This window comes from Lolium perenne, chromosome 7 (assembly GCF_019359855.2).
Source record: "Lolium perenne isolate Kyuss_39 chromosome 7, Kyuss_2.0, whole genome shotgun sequence".
NCBI classification, from domain to species: Eukaryota; Viridiplantae; Streptophyta; class Magnoliopsida; order Poales; family Poaceae; genus Lolium; species Lolium perenne.
This window is the reverse complement of record NC_067250.2, coordinates 121,474,590-121,490,834: the sequence shown is the minus strand read 5'-3', so window position 1 is coordinate 121,490,834 and position 16,245 is coordinate 121,474,590. Positions and strand designations below refer to the sequence as shown.

Sequence of the window (16,245 nt, the reverse complement as noted above, 5' to 3'; positions counted from 1 at the left end):
GTCGTGCGCCAAGGCGCACATCTAAATCTAGTCTAACCTATAATAGATGCCCCCCAACGGGGGCCTCACAGAGCATCCACGTCGAGCACGTCTCGCGCGCGGGTTGGACGTTGGCTCACTTCTTATTCCAGCGACTAGGACACGTTTCACTATGAAAGTCAGCTGAGCGGAATAGGAGACGAAAGTGAGACAAAATCATCCTCCGAAACCCTACCCCCAATCCCCACAGGCCACAGCTGCCGCCTCTGCTCGTATCTCCTCCCAAGATCACGTCCCCAGTCCCCTCCTCTCTCCCGCTCGAGCTTCCATGGCGCCGCCGGTGCTGTCCCGCTCGCCCCTCTTCTCTCCCGCTCGAGGCCCCTCGCCTCCGCCCCGTGGATTGAGCTTGTCCCTGGACGGATTCGGGAGGAGGTGGGCTCGAAGGGGCGGAGAAGGTGGTCCTGGCCAGGAGCGTGTCCCAGCGGAGAGAGGCAGCGAGAGGAGGGCAGGGATAGGGCGGACAAAGATCCTCTGTGTGGCGGTAATGGGAGGGCAGGGACGGGGCGGACCGAGCTCCTCTGTGGCGCTGAGCTCCTCCGGCGGCATGGCAGCTCTGACATCTTCATCGTCCCTCAAAGAACTCCACAAACAGACAAGGAGGATTGGGACGGGATGGAGGAGAAAGCATGTGTCCTCAGCCACGAAGATGGGGAGGATGCAAAGACGGCTTCTTCATCTAGGACCTGCAGGTTTCTCCTCTCTCTCTCCCTCTCTAGCTTTGAATCACCTTCTTCCTGATGAACTAATTTGATGCAGATGTTTGCATCATTGGTTGGAGATGTGTGTGAAGGTGTTGATTCTGCACATATTTGTTTGTAGCTTTGGTTTGTACTTACTCGTGTCCACTTGGGTAGAAGTATGAGGAGTGAAGTGTGCAATTGCTCCTAGAATCTTTCATCTGATTGAATCCTTTTTTGTTGTAAAGTTTGGGTCTGAGAAGGGGATTTTTTTTTGTTACATACTAGGTCGGTGGTTTGCTGGGTAACAGAGGCTGACGTGAGCTGCCAATGGCGGAGGTTCAAGAGGAGCGCGCCGTCGCAGCCTCCAGGAGTAGCCTCAGTCGATGCCGTCACCATCCCCATAGTTCTCTGCTACATAGATGTGAGTGCATTCACCCAGTATTGAGGTTCCTCTCTTGCTGTTACTCCACCTGGAGGAGTGCCGTCTCGGTCGCCGGACGGTCATCCTCGTGTCGACATGGCTGCGTGTATATTCGGTTATCTTTTTCTCCGCAGTTTAGTAAATGGGAGAAACGGAGGCCTACACAGCGGCTAGGCGGAGTTGAAACTTCTGCAAGATTTCTATTGTGTGTGATTGCTTTCCTGACATTAGTTCATATTGTGTGTGTTTGGTTTGACCTCAAAAATGGAGCTAAAATTAGATACAACAGAAGTTCATAATTAAGGACATAAATTGTATGCCCTCATTGACTAGCAAGAATTTTCGTCAGAATTGTTGAACATTTTATTTTCTTACTATATTCATGATGCGACACTATTTTGTACTATTTGGAAACACTTTGAAATGATGTTGGTAGCTTCTAATTTTTCATAGCATATGATTTATAAACCCACAAGTCATTGTGGGTTTGCAAACAGTACTGCCAAAATAATACCTAGCTCCATAATGAGTAATGATTTCTTGGAGGTAACTTTGGTCTGTTCGTAGTACATTCTAATATATCTACCATGTTATCTTCTGATCGACAAAAATGTATCATTGTAAAATTATTTTTCTCCATGATCGATTTTATAAATGATATGCCACAGACTTCATGACCTACTCATCCTCTCGGTGTCACCAAGGATGCCAGCCAGTAGTGCAACAATCTCTTCTTCGAAGAAGACCATTAGGTTCTCTCTCTCTTGAAGGTATGGACACAATCTCATCTTTGTTTGTTCAAAGAAATATGATCTTGCAGTCCTCCCATGTTACTGAGATTTTCTTCCAACTTATATTTGTTGGCTACTGTCTACAAAGCCTAATCGGTATTTTTGGTAGTATCTTGTGTGGAGTCCCTGCTCAACGCTAGTGTGCTCTAGAGCTCTCCGCCACGACCGACAAAGTGGGAGACCTGCAGCCCTGCATACTGGCTACCACATCCTCCCATCAGCACTTAGGTACGCCCCTTTCTTTTCACGCGCTAATTGCTCAATGAAGGTGTCTGGTGGCTTATTGAGTTCGTGTGGTTGTGTTATATGGCTGGAAGTGGCCTATTGGATTTGGTGCTGTGAGAAATGCGAGCTCCGCCAGCTTTGGTTGATTGTTTTGACCGCAACACATTCTGGCACGCCCGGTGGGACAAGCTTCGTCATCGACCACATCGCCATCTACATCTGAGATGGCGGACGGCACTCCAGTCACGTACGAGGATCTGACCGACGAGCTCAAGAAGAAGTATGACGAGGTCAAAGCCATCCTCGAAGCCGACCTCATCGGCTCTTTCCACAGAACCCATTCACATGGCATCAGGTGGAAGGGGTTCTCGCCTAATGGTGCACTCGATGGGATAGACCTCTCTGCCCCGTCGGAATAACGCACCAGGTCCCTGCGGCAGGAGATCAACTACTTAGTGGCTCACTCGCTACACCGCCACTCTGAGAACCTGGTAAACACGTTGGAGCGTGTCGCTCTTCGCGTGATCCAGGAGATCATGAGGCACCAGTACTCGCCGTCAGGACCAGCTCTCGGGACGCATCTAGGAGAGTTGCCACTCCAGTCCCGTCCACCGCTGCCATTTGCGCTGGCAGCACCAGAAGTGCCGACTTCACCGGCATTCGTCGTCTACAAGATCGGTGGTGACCCTAGTGACTGCCAGTTCTTGCATGAGGCACCTAAGGAGATCCCTCACGGGTACACGTGCACGTATGTGCCAGATTGCGGTAGCTGGGCGCTCACGAACCAGGCCACAACATCAGGGACTTCTGGGAAAACAGGAGGGACGTCAGCGACAGATCTTGAGAAGCAGACGTGGCTAACTAAGTACGCCACCCCGACGAACCTCCAGAGCACAGCTCCTGCAGTTGGCTCAGAGCTGGAAAAGCAAACATGGCTGGCTAAGTACGCCACCCCGGCGAATCTTCAGAGTTCAACTCCTGCAGCCAGCACAGCGGATCAGATCAGCGCCATACTGAGAGACCAGTTCGGCATGGTGCCGAAAAGGAGGGCAATCGGCTATTCCAAGCCGTACCCTGACGACTACGAGTTGATCCCGCTACCACCTAAATATCGGCTCCCTGATTTCTCCAAATTCAGTGGATCAGATGGTTCCAGCTCCATCGAGCATGTGGGCCGATATTTGGCACAGCTAGGAACGGCCTCAGTGTCGGATTCACTACGCGTGAGGTTCTTCTCACAGTCCCTCACGGGATCGGCTTTCGGGTGGTACACCTCGTTGCCACCAGACTCGATCCGGACTTGGAAGCAGTTGGAAGAACAGTTCCATATGCAGTATCACTCAGAGGCTTCCGAGTCTGGCCTTGCCGATCTAGCACAAATACGTCAGAAGCGTGGAGAAACTGTGACAGAATACATCCAGCGCTTCAGGAATCTTAGGAAGCGATGTTATTCGGTTCGTGTGACTGAAAAGGAAGCAGTCGAGTTGGCAGTAGCGGGCCTTGCAACACCGCTCAAGGACATGGCCTCCCAAGCAGACTACCCCTCACTGGCGCACATGGTTCAGAAACTGTCGGCATATGAACAGCGCCACCCGGACCTGTACCAGGACAAATTCAAGCGTGCAGTAGTCCTGGTCGAGGCAGAGGAAGACGAAGTTTCTGCGGGAGATCAAGAGGTAGCAGTGGCTGAATGGACTCGGGGGGCAAACCCCGTGTCCTGCAAATGGGTAAAGCCACCAGGCCCGCCCAGGGGGTTTGATTTTGACGTGACCAAAACTGAGCAAATCTTCGACCTCCTGCTCAAGGAGAAGCAGTTGACGATTCCCGAAGGTCTCAAATTCCCCACGGTACAAGAGCTGAACGGAAAGCCATACTGCAAATGGCATAACTCGCTCTCCCATGCCACCAACGACTGCAGGGTGTGGCGTCAGCAGATCCAAATGGCGATAGAAAAAGGACGTCTGATTTTCAACCAGTACGCCATGAAGGTCGACACCCAACCCTTCCCCGCCGTTAACATGGTGGGATGCACTTACCCTGAAGGTTGCCAGCCAGGATCCTCGTTCAGCATCCACATGGTAGGACCTGGGCACCACTCTGGCAAAGATGGAAACGAGGGCAGCTGCTCTCGTAGCAAGGACACAGAGGAGGCCGCTCCACGCGATCGGCTCCGTCATGATGGCAAGCGCTACGTCGCAGGGAGAAGTGAAGAACATAAGATATCGCCGACCCTCTCTCGATCACCTCCTCAACAAATATGTAAGTCGGTATGACCAACGCCGCCGATCCAGCGCGGATGAAGAAAGAGATCGACTGGCTCGACAAGCCAGAAGAAAGCCTCGGCATGATCGCGATGAGGAGGAGCACGAGCGCCGTGCCAAAGGAAAATCAAGGGAGCAAGACGACAACGACAGGCACTGTGACTGTCCCTTCTTCAGACACTGCTGGGATTCAGGAATGAGCCGATTGCCCACAATCGGCAATTGCCCAGAATGCAACCAGAAGAAGAAGGAGGCGGCCAACGTGTCCGTGTTCAAGCGCTTAGGGCCTCTCCCGCCACAAAGCAAACGCGCTGAGTCCCCTCGATGGGAAGATCTCGAGGATTCAGAAGACGAGGGACAAGAAGAAGAAGACAGGTACCACCGGCCAAGGTGGTGCCCTGATGGACTCAGTCGTTCCCAAAAGCGCAGGGTTCAGCGATTGCGCGGCCTGGAGGAAGCCGAAAGGTTATACTTGCATATGCTAAGAAAAAGGCACGACCTGATCTGGCTGTGAAAGTTCAGCGAACCCTGGACGAAGAGGGCCGTCCACGGAAAATGGAGTGGCGCCCCAAGCAAAGGAAAGCCGATGATGAAACATCGGCTGGCACAAACATGGTGCTCGTCCTTCCGACGGAGCTTAGTGCTCCACGATTACACGACGCACTCGAGGAGGACGACAGCAAGCGCATCAACATGATAAAGTCAGAGGTTGGGCTGGTTTTATCCACTGGCTTGACCATGTAGAAGGAGCAAAACAATGAGCAAACGTGGCGAGGCCGATCCCTGGGGATCGGCCCCCCAATGATCTATGAAGGAACGTTACGAAGCCTTCATTGAGCGTTTCAGTCAATATGGAGGCCGATTCCAGCAATCGGCCAAAATTATCTTCACCACATGTTCTGCTTGTGTTCAACATCGATCTACTGGGCAGCGGCCACGTCGGCGGATGAAAGTCAACACGAATCCTCGCGGAGCCGACGTGCAAGTACAGTGCCTTGGCTAACCACAAAGCCGATATCTGCAGTCACCTGGCAGATTCGGCTTGGGGGGCATATAGTCAGATGAACATGTGCAGATAAACATGTGTAAACATGTGTGCAGTGAAACACTGGGAGCCGATTAGGAAAAATCGGTCAGTAAAAAAAAAATTTTTACATGACGTACAGCCGATGAAAGGGCATCGACTTTAGAACTAAGAAACAAAGCCGATGCGCAGCCATCGACTCTGGTACAGTTACACAAGACCAAGACCTACTGGCTATGTGCTCAAGGTTCACATTTTCGCCAAGATGGTTTTCAGTTTGGTGTTCATTTACAACATCGGCGTTCAGTGGAAGAAAGCTGATCAATGACCTGTGCATCCTCGCCGGTATCTTCGCCTTGATTAAGGCTGGGGGGCAGCTAACTTGGTAGATGTTCTGTTTTGGGAGCCGGTTGGAGTCGCATCGACTGACCCTGCATCGTGATCTTCTCTGAAAGCAGTTCAGGTGTCGCAAAAGAAAACTGCTAAAGCTATGGAGAGGAGCCGGAAAGGGAGGCCGTCGGCTTTACGGGTTTTGGACCGTCCAGTTGCTGCAAGAAAAGGAAAGGGACTGGATTCTCAAAGTAGCTGATGAGTAGTCATCGGCTAAGTGATTGCGAGAAATTATGGTCAGATATCAAATCGCAGTCCGAATTTGAGAAGTGCTTGACTGACGGTCTAATCGACATTTGAGTCCGGCTTCACGGGCGTCCAAAGGAAAAGGAATCCGGTACGTTGCTATCGGTCTTGGTATGACAAGCGGAAGGAGTGAAATTGGATTAATTGAAAGATGAATTGGAAGAACAATTTTCATTAATTCAAAGGGGCGGCTTTACAAGAAAAAGCCGATGGCTCTCAAAAGAGGGATCTGGTGCCTAGTGCACTGCTACTACTAGTCCTACTCTACTAGTCGTCGCTGTCCTCATCGTCGCCGTCGTCAATGTCGTCGGCGCTGCTCCCAGGAAGCTCCTCGTCGCTGCTACCCCAGCCCTTGGCCGGAGCTTCATCTTCCTCGTCATCATCATCATCCTCGCTGTCCGCCCAGGAGCGGAAGCGCTTGGTCGGCGGATACCCTATGGAGGAGGAGTCCTCTTCCTCCTCGTCATCATCATCGTCTTCGCTGTCCGCCCAAGCACGGAATCGCTTGGCCGGCAGAAGCTTAGCGGGGGAAGAGGGGCCGCCCTCCTCTTTTTCTTCCTCTTCCTCTATTTCTTCCCCATTCCCGTCGGGGGAGGTGGGTTTCGCCCAGGGATGGGGGTCGTCTTCACTTTCGCTTATCAGCTCCCCATCGATGAGGAACTTGAGGTCCTCTTCCCCATCGGTCAGAGGCAGGTCGCCCTCTGGCGCGTGATCGGAGTTCCACTCCGGCTCGCTCGAAGAGAAGGATTGGAGGGAGAGGCCGGAGAAGACAGAGGAAGAGGAAGACATCGCTACAGGGGAAGAGGGTTTTTTGGTGCCGATAGCTGGAACAGAGGAAGGGGATGAAGTGGGCTAATCAATCGGCACGGTTAAATAATAAGGAACCTAGTGGAAATTTATTGCTCAAGCAGTTTCCGAGGGGATGGAGCCAAAATTGTCAAATCGTGCAGAGAAGTTGAGAAGGCAGGTCATCATGATGAAGAATACTGCGACAGGTCTGCTCTGCCACGACATGACCCTTCGAAGGAAAAACAGAGTGGTTTTGAAATTATCATTGCCAAAACCAGGGGGGCATGTGTTATCACCAGATTTTGGCCAAACCAGGAGGTGGGCCGTAAGGGAGATGGGCTTGGAAGATTACACGTGGAAGATCTCTGAAGCGGCCTTGCACGAAGAGTTTGGGCTAGATTGCCCGTGTATCTTTAATTATAGTAGATCGCATCTTAGATTAGAAGTTAGAGTTCGTCTCGTGCACGGTGGGGATTGTTCCCACGTTACAAAGTCCCCTGGACTATAAATATGTATCTAGGGTTTATGAAATAAACAACAACCAACGTTCAACCAACCAATCAATCTCGGCGCATCGCCAACTCCTTCGTCTCGAGGGTTTCTACCGGTAAGCATCATGCTGCCTAGATCGCATCTTGCGATCTAGGCAGCAGAAGCTTTATGTTGTTCATGCGTTGCTCGTACTGAAGCCTTTTTGATGGCGAGCAACGTAGTTATCTTAGATATGTTAGGGTTAGCATTGTTCTTCGTATCATATGCTATCGTAGTGCAACCCTTGCATATCTAGCCGCCCTCACACCTATCTTAGGTGTGGGGGCGGCACCCCGCTTGATCATTATTTAGTAGATCCGATCCGTTACGGTTGCTCCTTGTTCTTCAAGGATTAGTTTAACATCTGCAATAGTTAGGCCTTACAAAGGGTTGGAGGATCCAGCGGCACGTAGGGTGTCGTTTGCTAGTCCTAGACAGGATGTTCCGGGGATCAACCTCGTGTTGGTTTTTAGGCCCTATCTAGGATCGGCTTACGATCACCGTGCGTGGCCGCGAGGCCCAATCGTGAGTAGGATGATCCGATTATGCGGTGAAAACCCTAAATCATCGTAGATCGCTTTAGCTTTATCTTGATCAAGCAGGACCACCATATATTCGTGCACCTCGTACGAATCATGGGTGGATCGGCTCTTTGAGCCGATTCACAGGATAACCTGAGAGCCGATCGAGGCTCATATTTAATGTTTACGTGTATGCCATGCAGGAAACTAAGCGAGGCATCTCCATCACCTTCCTGACCAGGTATAGTTCAGGTGGCACGCCCTTGCATCAGCATCGGACGTGTGTACCAGAGGCTTTGCGGGCCGTCGCTCGGAGGGACCAGGGCCAGCCGCAGCCCTAGGTTGTTCCCGGCTCTCTTGTGTTGCCCGTCGCTGCCCGCCGGTGGGTTTTGACCGCAACATATTCATCAAGAATCTGTCTGCCTGTAAGTCTTCTTCGTTGCAACCGACATATGGGCCCACCTTGGATCACGACAACCCTCATGGGCCCCTTGTTGGGCCAAAGGAGGTAGACCAATGTCGGGTACCTGAAGGGTAATGCCCACATCATCAGATGCTAGTTAATTATGCATGCCGCCCTAGGGAAATTTAGTCTCATATAAGCACACACACTTGAGCTTGTCCTCTTGATGCATAGAGGATTGGGCCTTTCTCTCATCGAGAGCATTTACTTATTTGCTATTTACTTTCTGTACTTTATTTTTATTGCAAACTATATACCCAAAAACACCAAACTGCCACTTTATTATTACTGCGTTCTTGTTGATTCTCCTAACCAATACCTTCAGGTCCTCGTGGGTTCAACAACCTTTCTTATAGAATAATACTACAATTGATCTCCTGCACTTAGGAGCCATCAACCAGCTTTTGCAAATCCGATCTACTTTGCAAGTGCAACCTACCTCCGTTTTGCCTCATCACATTTGAGGGCGTGAACACCGGCCGAAGGTTCCCCGGGTATCACCATCAAGGGGCGAGGTGCGACTTCGTGTTGTATGTTGATAAAAATCACTAACCGGAGTTGCAACATGTGTTGGTGGCGATGTGAAATGACACCGTCGCTACCTGGTACAAATTGTCCGGCTCCGATTATGGGGCTGTGAAGCAAGCAAAAAAGTAATCTGAAGAATAGGTGGCTCCTATGATAAGAGCGGCATTGTTGTCAGGCGAACTCGGGTTGCTTGTTGAAACTCTAGATCACCCTACTTATGAGTAAAGGAATTTTTATTTGAAGTAGCAATATGTGTGTGTTGCACTATGCATTTCAATCCCACTGATGTGTTGTTTAATTATTAATTGAAGAACTATGCACTTAGCATATATGTTCTTGTCGTTGTTCAGTTTATCACGGATCTATTTATTTTAGTTCTTGTTTAAGTTCACAAGGTTATAGCTCTCGAAAAAAACTTCACAAACTTATGGACCCTTGTAGAAACCGTGACATATAATGTTTAGCCGCTTGCAGGTTTTTTTTTTTTGAGACAAACCAGCTAAGCTTTATTGATTCATAACAATGTTTACAGGGAAAATTTCTGAAACTGGTACACCAAGCCAAATATGGCGACCAACTGCATGCGATAACGAATACTTAGCTAGGTTGTGGGCTTCGAAATTCGAAGCTCTACCTTCGTGGACGAAGGTGCAGCTCTGGAGATTTGTTGAACGGGCCTTGATCTCCTCTACAATCATACTATAACTTCCCCTGGTACCTTCATTGATATCAACGACGACTGTTTTGCAATCTGATGCCACATGCACACGCTGCAATGTCAGGTCTTCGATAACGCCAATGCCTCTCGACATGCCATTGCTTCCAGGCTCGGCGGGTCGTACAATCCTGCGAAAACAACAACAGATGCTCCCAGGTATAGGCCACTGCTATCCCGGCATATCGCCGCCGCCACTCCCCTGTCTCCAGATCTTGACACTTTGCCGCATCACAGTTTATTTTTGCCATGCCTGTCGGTGGTGGGATCCACTCCGCCCTCTCTTTTCTCCTTGATTGTTGACCCACACTAGTGTTTTTTGAGGGTTTTGCAATTGCGTTCAACTCTGAAATGTAAGAGTTAATGAAGCCAAAAGTGGACAAAGGCGATTGGTAAATTTCTTCGTGGATTGCCTTCCTTCTTGCTGTCCAAATCGACCACAAAGTGATGGCTACCCTGATGAACTGATCATGTGGTAGGGTATCGATCATTTCAAACAGCCATAGTCTAGCATTGGGCTCTTCATTCATTGTCAGATGTTCGACAAGAGTTTCGTCTGTCAACGCCCAAACACACCGAGCCATACCGCAATCCATAAGTGAATGCCTCCAGGAATCAACATTGCCGCTTGCAGGTAGGGCCTATAAAAAATCCTAACACCCACTCCCCACTATCATATCTATGTAATCTGAAGGTATAATTGATGCCCCCATAGGGGGCCTCACAGCGATTTCAACTTACTGCCCGTTGGATCGAGTTTACGGGAGGATCTTGGCCGTCAATTCTGTGCCACCGGCGCGTCCGGTCAATGCTGGCAACGCGCGCGTGGTCAGCCTCCCCTCGCTAGATCAAGCCATGGAATGGCGCTGTCCTACCCACCTGTGGCTGCACGCGGGTCCTAAGATAAGCTGGCCCGCTCGTCGGTTGCCTGGAGTGGGATTTGAACAAGTCGCACATGACTATGGACGCAGAGCAAGTGGACGCGGTGTAGCACATGACTATGGACGCAGAGCAGAGTGGACGCGGTGGGCATGTGCGCTGCCTGGGCGTCCTGCCATTCGCTCCTCTCTCTAGATCAAGGAGTGGAACGGTGAGTTTCTATCTGCGTGTGTCTGTGGACTGGGACCGGATAGCGCATGGCCCACCCCGTCGGTCGGCTGGGTGGATTTTGGGTGAGTCGCGTGTGTGTGCGGCGTAGGGAGCGGTGAGCTGCAGTTATGGATAATATCTTGCCTCGCCAGGGTAGTTTGGGGATTTCATGTATCGCCGTCTTGGTTGTGGTCGCGCTCGGGTTCGTTGTCGACTCGTCATTAGCCCACGCAGGGAGGTTCCACTGTTCGAGTGTCATATTGCTGGCCTCTGCAGGCTTTCAAGGGCCATCCGCCTCACTTTTCTCTCACCGTATCCGCTTCGCCCTCGCCGTCCTCTCTTCCTCGTCTCGCCCGTTCGGAAACTGCAGCATGTAGATCGCCCGTCCTCCGTGCCTACCACGCGATCCGCGCCGTCGGCGGTGGCCGGTGCTGCTCCATGGCGGCCCTTTGTCGCGGGTTCGGTTGAGGTGAGCTGCTGCTTCACCGCCGGGAGTTTATTTTGTTGCGTTCATGGATTCAGGGCGTTTATTCGCCAGCCTTATTTTGGTCTCTCGTTTTTTTTGCCCATGCTTTTTTCCTTGACCGTCCTCACGAGAGACAAACTGCCATTGCTTCCTTCCTTCCCAGATCAAATTTCGATTCGTCTATTTTGGATTCTTCTGTTTCGTTGCCGGTCGATGCCTTTTCCATGAAAACTTGTCGTCTTCCTGGTTCGACTGATGGCCTTATATTTGTATTCTGTATGAAGAGGCCCATGTTCTCCTTTTCCCCTGATCTGGTGAATTTTTTTCGGCTCTTGGATTCTTCCACTTCATTGCCGGCAGATTCTTAACCAATGAATTAGCATAGTTAGTTGGATCTGACAATCTTCCCCATAAAATTTGGCATCTTTCTGGTCCGATTACTGCCCGTGTTTCTGTAGGCAGAGGACAGTGTATTCCTTTTTCAGGATCTAGCTGGGCGTTTCCCCTTTTCTTTCAGATTATCCTTACTATAATGGCTTCCAATGGTTTCTCTGCCTAACGTGATTTATAGTGGCTTTGTGTTTCGTCTTTAAAGGTCGTCGCTGTGCTGGGATTTCCGTGTCGGTTGGCCGCGGCTGCTCTTGCTGGTCTGCTGTCTGCTTGTGTTCTTGGTGAGTATGCTCTGCAACGCTTAGCGGTGGTCGTGGAGCACTATCCTTGATGCTCATGGTCGTCCAGATTAGCTTAGAACCCCAACTTGTTAATTGGTGTTTCTTTGTGACCGGTGAATTAGTATATCATGTGAGAAGAGCAGAGATCACTGTTATTAGTAATGGAAGTATTTCATCTTTAATTCCACGGCACAAGATATACTGCCAGTTGTTTATTAACATTTGTTTCAGCGATTTTGTAGAAGTGTGATATGTTAGCTAGCTTTCCAGTATTAATTTCTCTTTAACATGCATAGATCTTGTTATAATTAATTTCTTGCTGTGTACTATATTTTATTCAGGATACACATGGCTGTTTGTATCTGAAGTTTAGCATGATATTCACGGTTTTGTTATAATTAATTTCTCGCCTCCCTTTAATTAAAATAAGATGTCTTGCGGTGCTAATATGTGGGTTATGATTTTGTTGCTAATGAAGATATTAGCAGCTTCAGATTCACTGAATGCTTGTCGTTTCTCAAATTTGGTCTTTTTAAAACAGTATTGTTGTTTTGTAGTGGCCTTTTGGAGATAGTTTTGGATATCGTGAAATATGTTGTTTGATATTGTTGTTATTCCAGGCTAGCTGCTGCTGTGGGTTGGCTGTCGTGCGTGTCTTCCTGTCAGATAAATCTCTTTGCCTATTTCAGATCCCCGCATGTTCAGCTATTTTTTTGCATTTGTTGCCTGTTCTATTTAATGGCATGTTAAACCTGATCCATTTTTCTAGCCAGTAGTGCTTTCGTTATTGCTCTAAATTTTCAATTTGGTACCCTTGTATTTTTCATCCAAACTTTGTGAGGTGTAAATCATTTCTGAACTCGAAAAGCACCGGTACGCTTGTTGTATGCTTTTTCTCCTGCTTAGTTTTGTTCTTATTTGGTTACATTTCATTGCCGATAAGAAAATGTCTTCTTCCTCGTGTTTGTTCTTGCTGCTGAGAAGAGATGCTTAGTCAATAATAGACATAGAAAGTGAGATCTACCTGTTGGTTGTGCTGGGTTAATTCTTTCGTCTATTTCGGTTGTGGACCATGATGCCCGCTCGCTGCTGTTTCTCCTTGCATTTGGTTCTTTATGTGTAAATGAGGTTAGTTTGATTTTGTATATATGGATTGTCTTAGCTTTCCATTGTATTTGTTGTGTTGTCTTACCTTTGCTCTTGCCTGCATGCAGTTTTTCACTTAATGTCTGCATTTACTGTTTGTTTCAGGATATCTGCTGCCGTAATTTCTTGTCTATCAGGCTGTGACCTCTCTGCCTGTTCTATATCAGTGCATAGTTAGCTCTTTCTTACACACTCTTTATTGTTGTTCGTGACTGTGGATAGCATATTCCTAATAAGAGTGCCCTCTGGGGTTTTCCCTATCTTGGTGTGTGTCCCCTTCTTGCGCTTAGTTGGTTGCTTCCCACTGTCGGTTGTCATACCATTCCTACCTGCGTGAGGTGGGCGCTGATGGTTCCATCCTTGGAGCGTGGAGCTTGAGATCGCTGCTGTCCAGGAGGGAGCCGCGCCCACCCGGTTCTTTTTTGATCAGTTATTTTCATGTCGTGTTATTTGTCGTGATGCAATATTCTTTCTACTGTGTCATAGACATGTACTCTTTTCTGCAGTCCTCACTTGCTTGTGCTATTTGAACTTCTTTATTTCTTTCTACATATCTAGCTGCTTACATTATCTTTTGTAAATAGGTTGGTTCTGAAGCGATGTTTCTCCAGACATCGCACTCTGTCTCCAAGCCTCCTGGACCTAGGTGCAGAATCTTCATTTGCTGGTTCATTTACATGCATCGTCCCTTTGATTCGTTATCTGACATTCTCGCATATTATGCAGCGACGTAACAGTGTGCCTCTTTCACATGTGAAGGAAGAAGGCCCTGTTCACTCAAATATCGCCTGGCCATGGGTTAAAAGCTGCAGCATAGTTTTCCCCTCAAATTCAGACTGAAGAGGTGGGATGTGGTTGCGAGTGAACTACTAGCTTGACATTACCATTACCCTGTAGGGATTAATGCATTTTGCGGTGAACCTTCTTTTGATATTTGTTTAAGATAGAATAGCTGAATTGAACATATTGGTTGGGGAACATTTTACTTGGGCCCTATGTGCTAATATTTGGTTGGCCTAGCTCTATGTGCTAATATTCTGCTTATCTTTGCAATTTTTGTGTATTCACTGTTATACTGTAAACACTCCAGTGGCTTGACTGTTTTATGTACAAATATATTTGTGTTAGGTTGAATTACACTTGCTTCCTGCTCCGGATTCTATGTCTGCCAAGTTTGCTGCTCCTACAACTGACAAAACTTCAACCAAGTTAGTCTTCGTTTTTCTCTGTACTCATCTACTGATTAGAAAAAGGACTTGATTAGAAACGACAGAACATAATAGTTGGGTTTGGTTTCTGCATCTTGGTACTATTCTTTATACTGTGCCTATGTTTTTTAAGCTACATGTTGTCTTCTCTTTAGTACAGGGGACCATTCATCCTGCTGTTTGTTGTTTATCCTCTAATTACAGATTGGGTGTAGCCTACAACTATGTGACTTGTTTGTTGTCAGCTGGTTATTTTGTGAGGTTCGGTGTTGAAATTCTATGCCTGGAACAATATAAGCCGCAATCAGAAAGTTGAGGAGGAGAGAGGTGAACCGTGCATGGCTCTGCCAGGAAGACTTTGTCAACTCCTGTCTCGATGCCGTTATTTCTATCTATGAAAAAGACCTTGCTTGCATATCTGTGTTTTGTTTTTCTTTGTGTCCTAATTAGGTTTACCTTTCCTTGGTACAGTGATCTCTAATGACTATGTTGTGAAAATGCCCAGCTTATATTGATGATGACGTTGGTGTTCCTTCTTTGCTTTTTGTTGCTATCGATCGAATCAACGAATGTTAGCTGCTACAATATATTCCCTCGTGTTTCCTGGTTTGAAAATGCCTAGCTTATATTGATGATGATTTTGGTGTTTCTTCTTTGCTTTTGCTTCGATCGACTCAATGAATGTTAGCTGCTACAATATATTCCCTCATGTTTCCTGGTTTGTTACTCTGTTTGTAATTTTGTGTGGTTCACTAGGTTTTGTAAAACCTAAGAAAATATTATCATTTTCCCGCATATACAAGAGTTTCATGGGGTCGTGCGCCAATGCGCACCATTGGCGCACCATTCATTGACCAAGCACTGAGGTTCCTATTTCTATTTTAGGTCCGAAAAAAGAGTTGTTCTAGATCTAAAACTATTAAAAGAGCTATGCATGGTACTGTACCTATTTCTCCTAGCAGTGTGTTCCAGGTATGAAACTATTATCATTGATGCCATTTGTTTCACAGCTAACTCCATACACAATACAATTTTAGTTATGAAGCTAACTCCATACACAATACACTTTAGTTATGAAGTTTAAGTTTCTGGCTAAGAAGATGAACTTTTGTTCGTGAGATGTTAGCAACTCTAAAACATGGAGAGCTGTTCATCGTGAATGTATCTAAATACATTTAGGCACCTACACCTAGATTGGGTCAATCTATTATCATTGATGACATTTGTTTCACAGCTAACTTCATACACAGTACAAGTTTAGCTATGAAGCTAACTCCATACACAGTTTAGTTATGAAGTTTAAGTTTCAGTGTAAGAAGATGAACTTTTGTTCGTAAGATGTTAGCAACTCTAGAACATGGAGAGCTGTTCAGCGTGAATGTATCTAAATAAATTTAGGCACCTAGCTTGGGTTCATCTAAAAAAAGTAAACATATGCATTAGATTTCAGTATGCTTTTTGTTACATGTGGTTAATAGAGTTAAACATTTAATGTGCAGGGAGAGTTGACAGCACACCACAAACTAAGGCCGTACAAGCAACTGCACAATAGAGTATGATATGCAAGAATCTGGTCAAGCACCTCAAAGCCCGCGAGTGGCATTTGACAACTGAAGGTGTTAATTATCGTGATATTCCCATGCCCTTGCGGCTTATGCCACTAGGCAGACTGATCTTGATGATGTTCGTGTTATGGTGTCCAGCGAGTTAGCTATGCCTGTTAATGGAATAGATTTGTTCCAGGTCAAAAGAAAACAACTAGCTAGCTTAAATATGTTCCCTGAAAAAAAGAGCTAGCTTAAATATGCCCTGTTAGGATAAGTTGATGATTTTACCTAAACTTAAATCTATTATTATTGTAAGCACTATTTTGGAGAAATGTCTTTACTCAAATAGTTTTTCATGCATTGTTAATTTATCGGTTGCCAAATAAGTTACTAAAATCATTGCGAAAGTTGGTTTCCAAATCGTATATAAGCATTTTCCACTTTGTTCTCGATTTCGTGTGTTTTATCCTGACTGCACTCTATTGACTTTGTTT

At 47.3% G+C, this 16,245-nt stretch overlaps 2 long non-coding RNA genes across 4 annotated transcripts; both read left to right on the top strand.

The window, feature by feature from the left end:
- The first annotated feature begins 196 nt into the window (after nt 1-196).
- Nucleotides 197-2,282, top strand: LOC127325517 (uncharacterized). 2 transcript variants are annotated; one of them, XR_011748671.1, is made up of 5 exons: nt 197-728; nt 796-829; nt 1,005-1,140; nt 1,809-1,910; nt 2,041-2,282. It is a non-coding gene; the product is annotated as an uncharacterized lncRNA (long non-coding RNA). The 2 variants fall into 2 exon arrangements; XR_011748670.1 differs by lacking the exon at nt 796-829.
- An 8,638-nt stretch (nt 2,283-10,920) lies between these two features.
- Nucleotides 10,921-16,121, top strand: LOC139833375 (uncharacterized). 2 transcript variants are annotated; one of them, XR_011749031.1, is made up of 8 exons: nt 10,921-11,182; nt 11,775-11,850; nt 12,471-12,978; nt 13,102-13,410; nt 13,581-13,642; nt 13,723-13,840; nt 14,125-14,204; nt 15,704-16,121. It is a non-coding gene; the product is annotated as an uncharacterized lncRNA (long non-coding RNA). The 2 variants fall into 2 exon arrangements; XR_011749030.1 differs by having other exon boundaries at nt 11,775-12,978.
- The last annotated feature ends 124 nt before the right edge of the window (nt 16,122-16,245 follow it).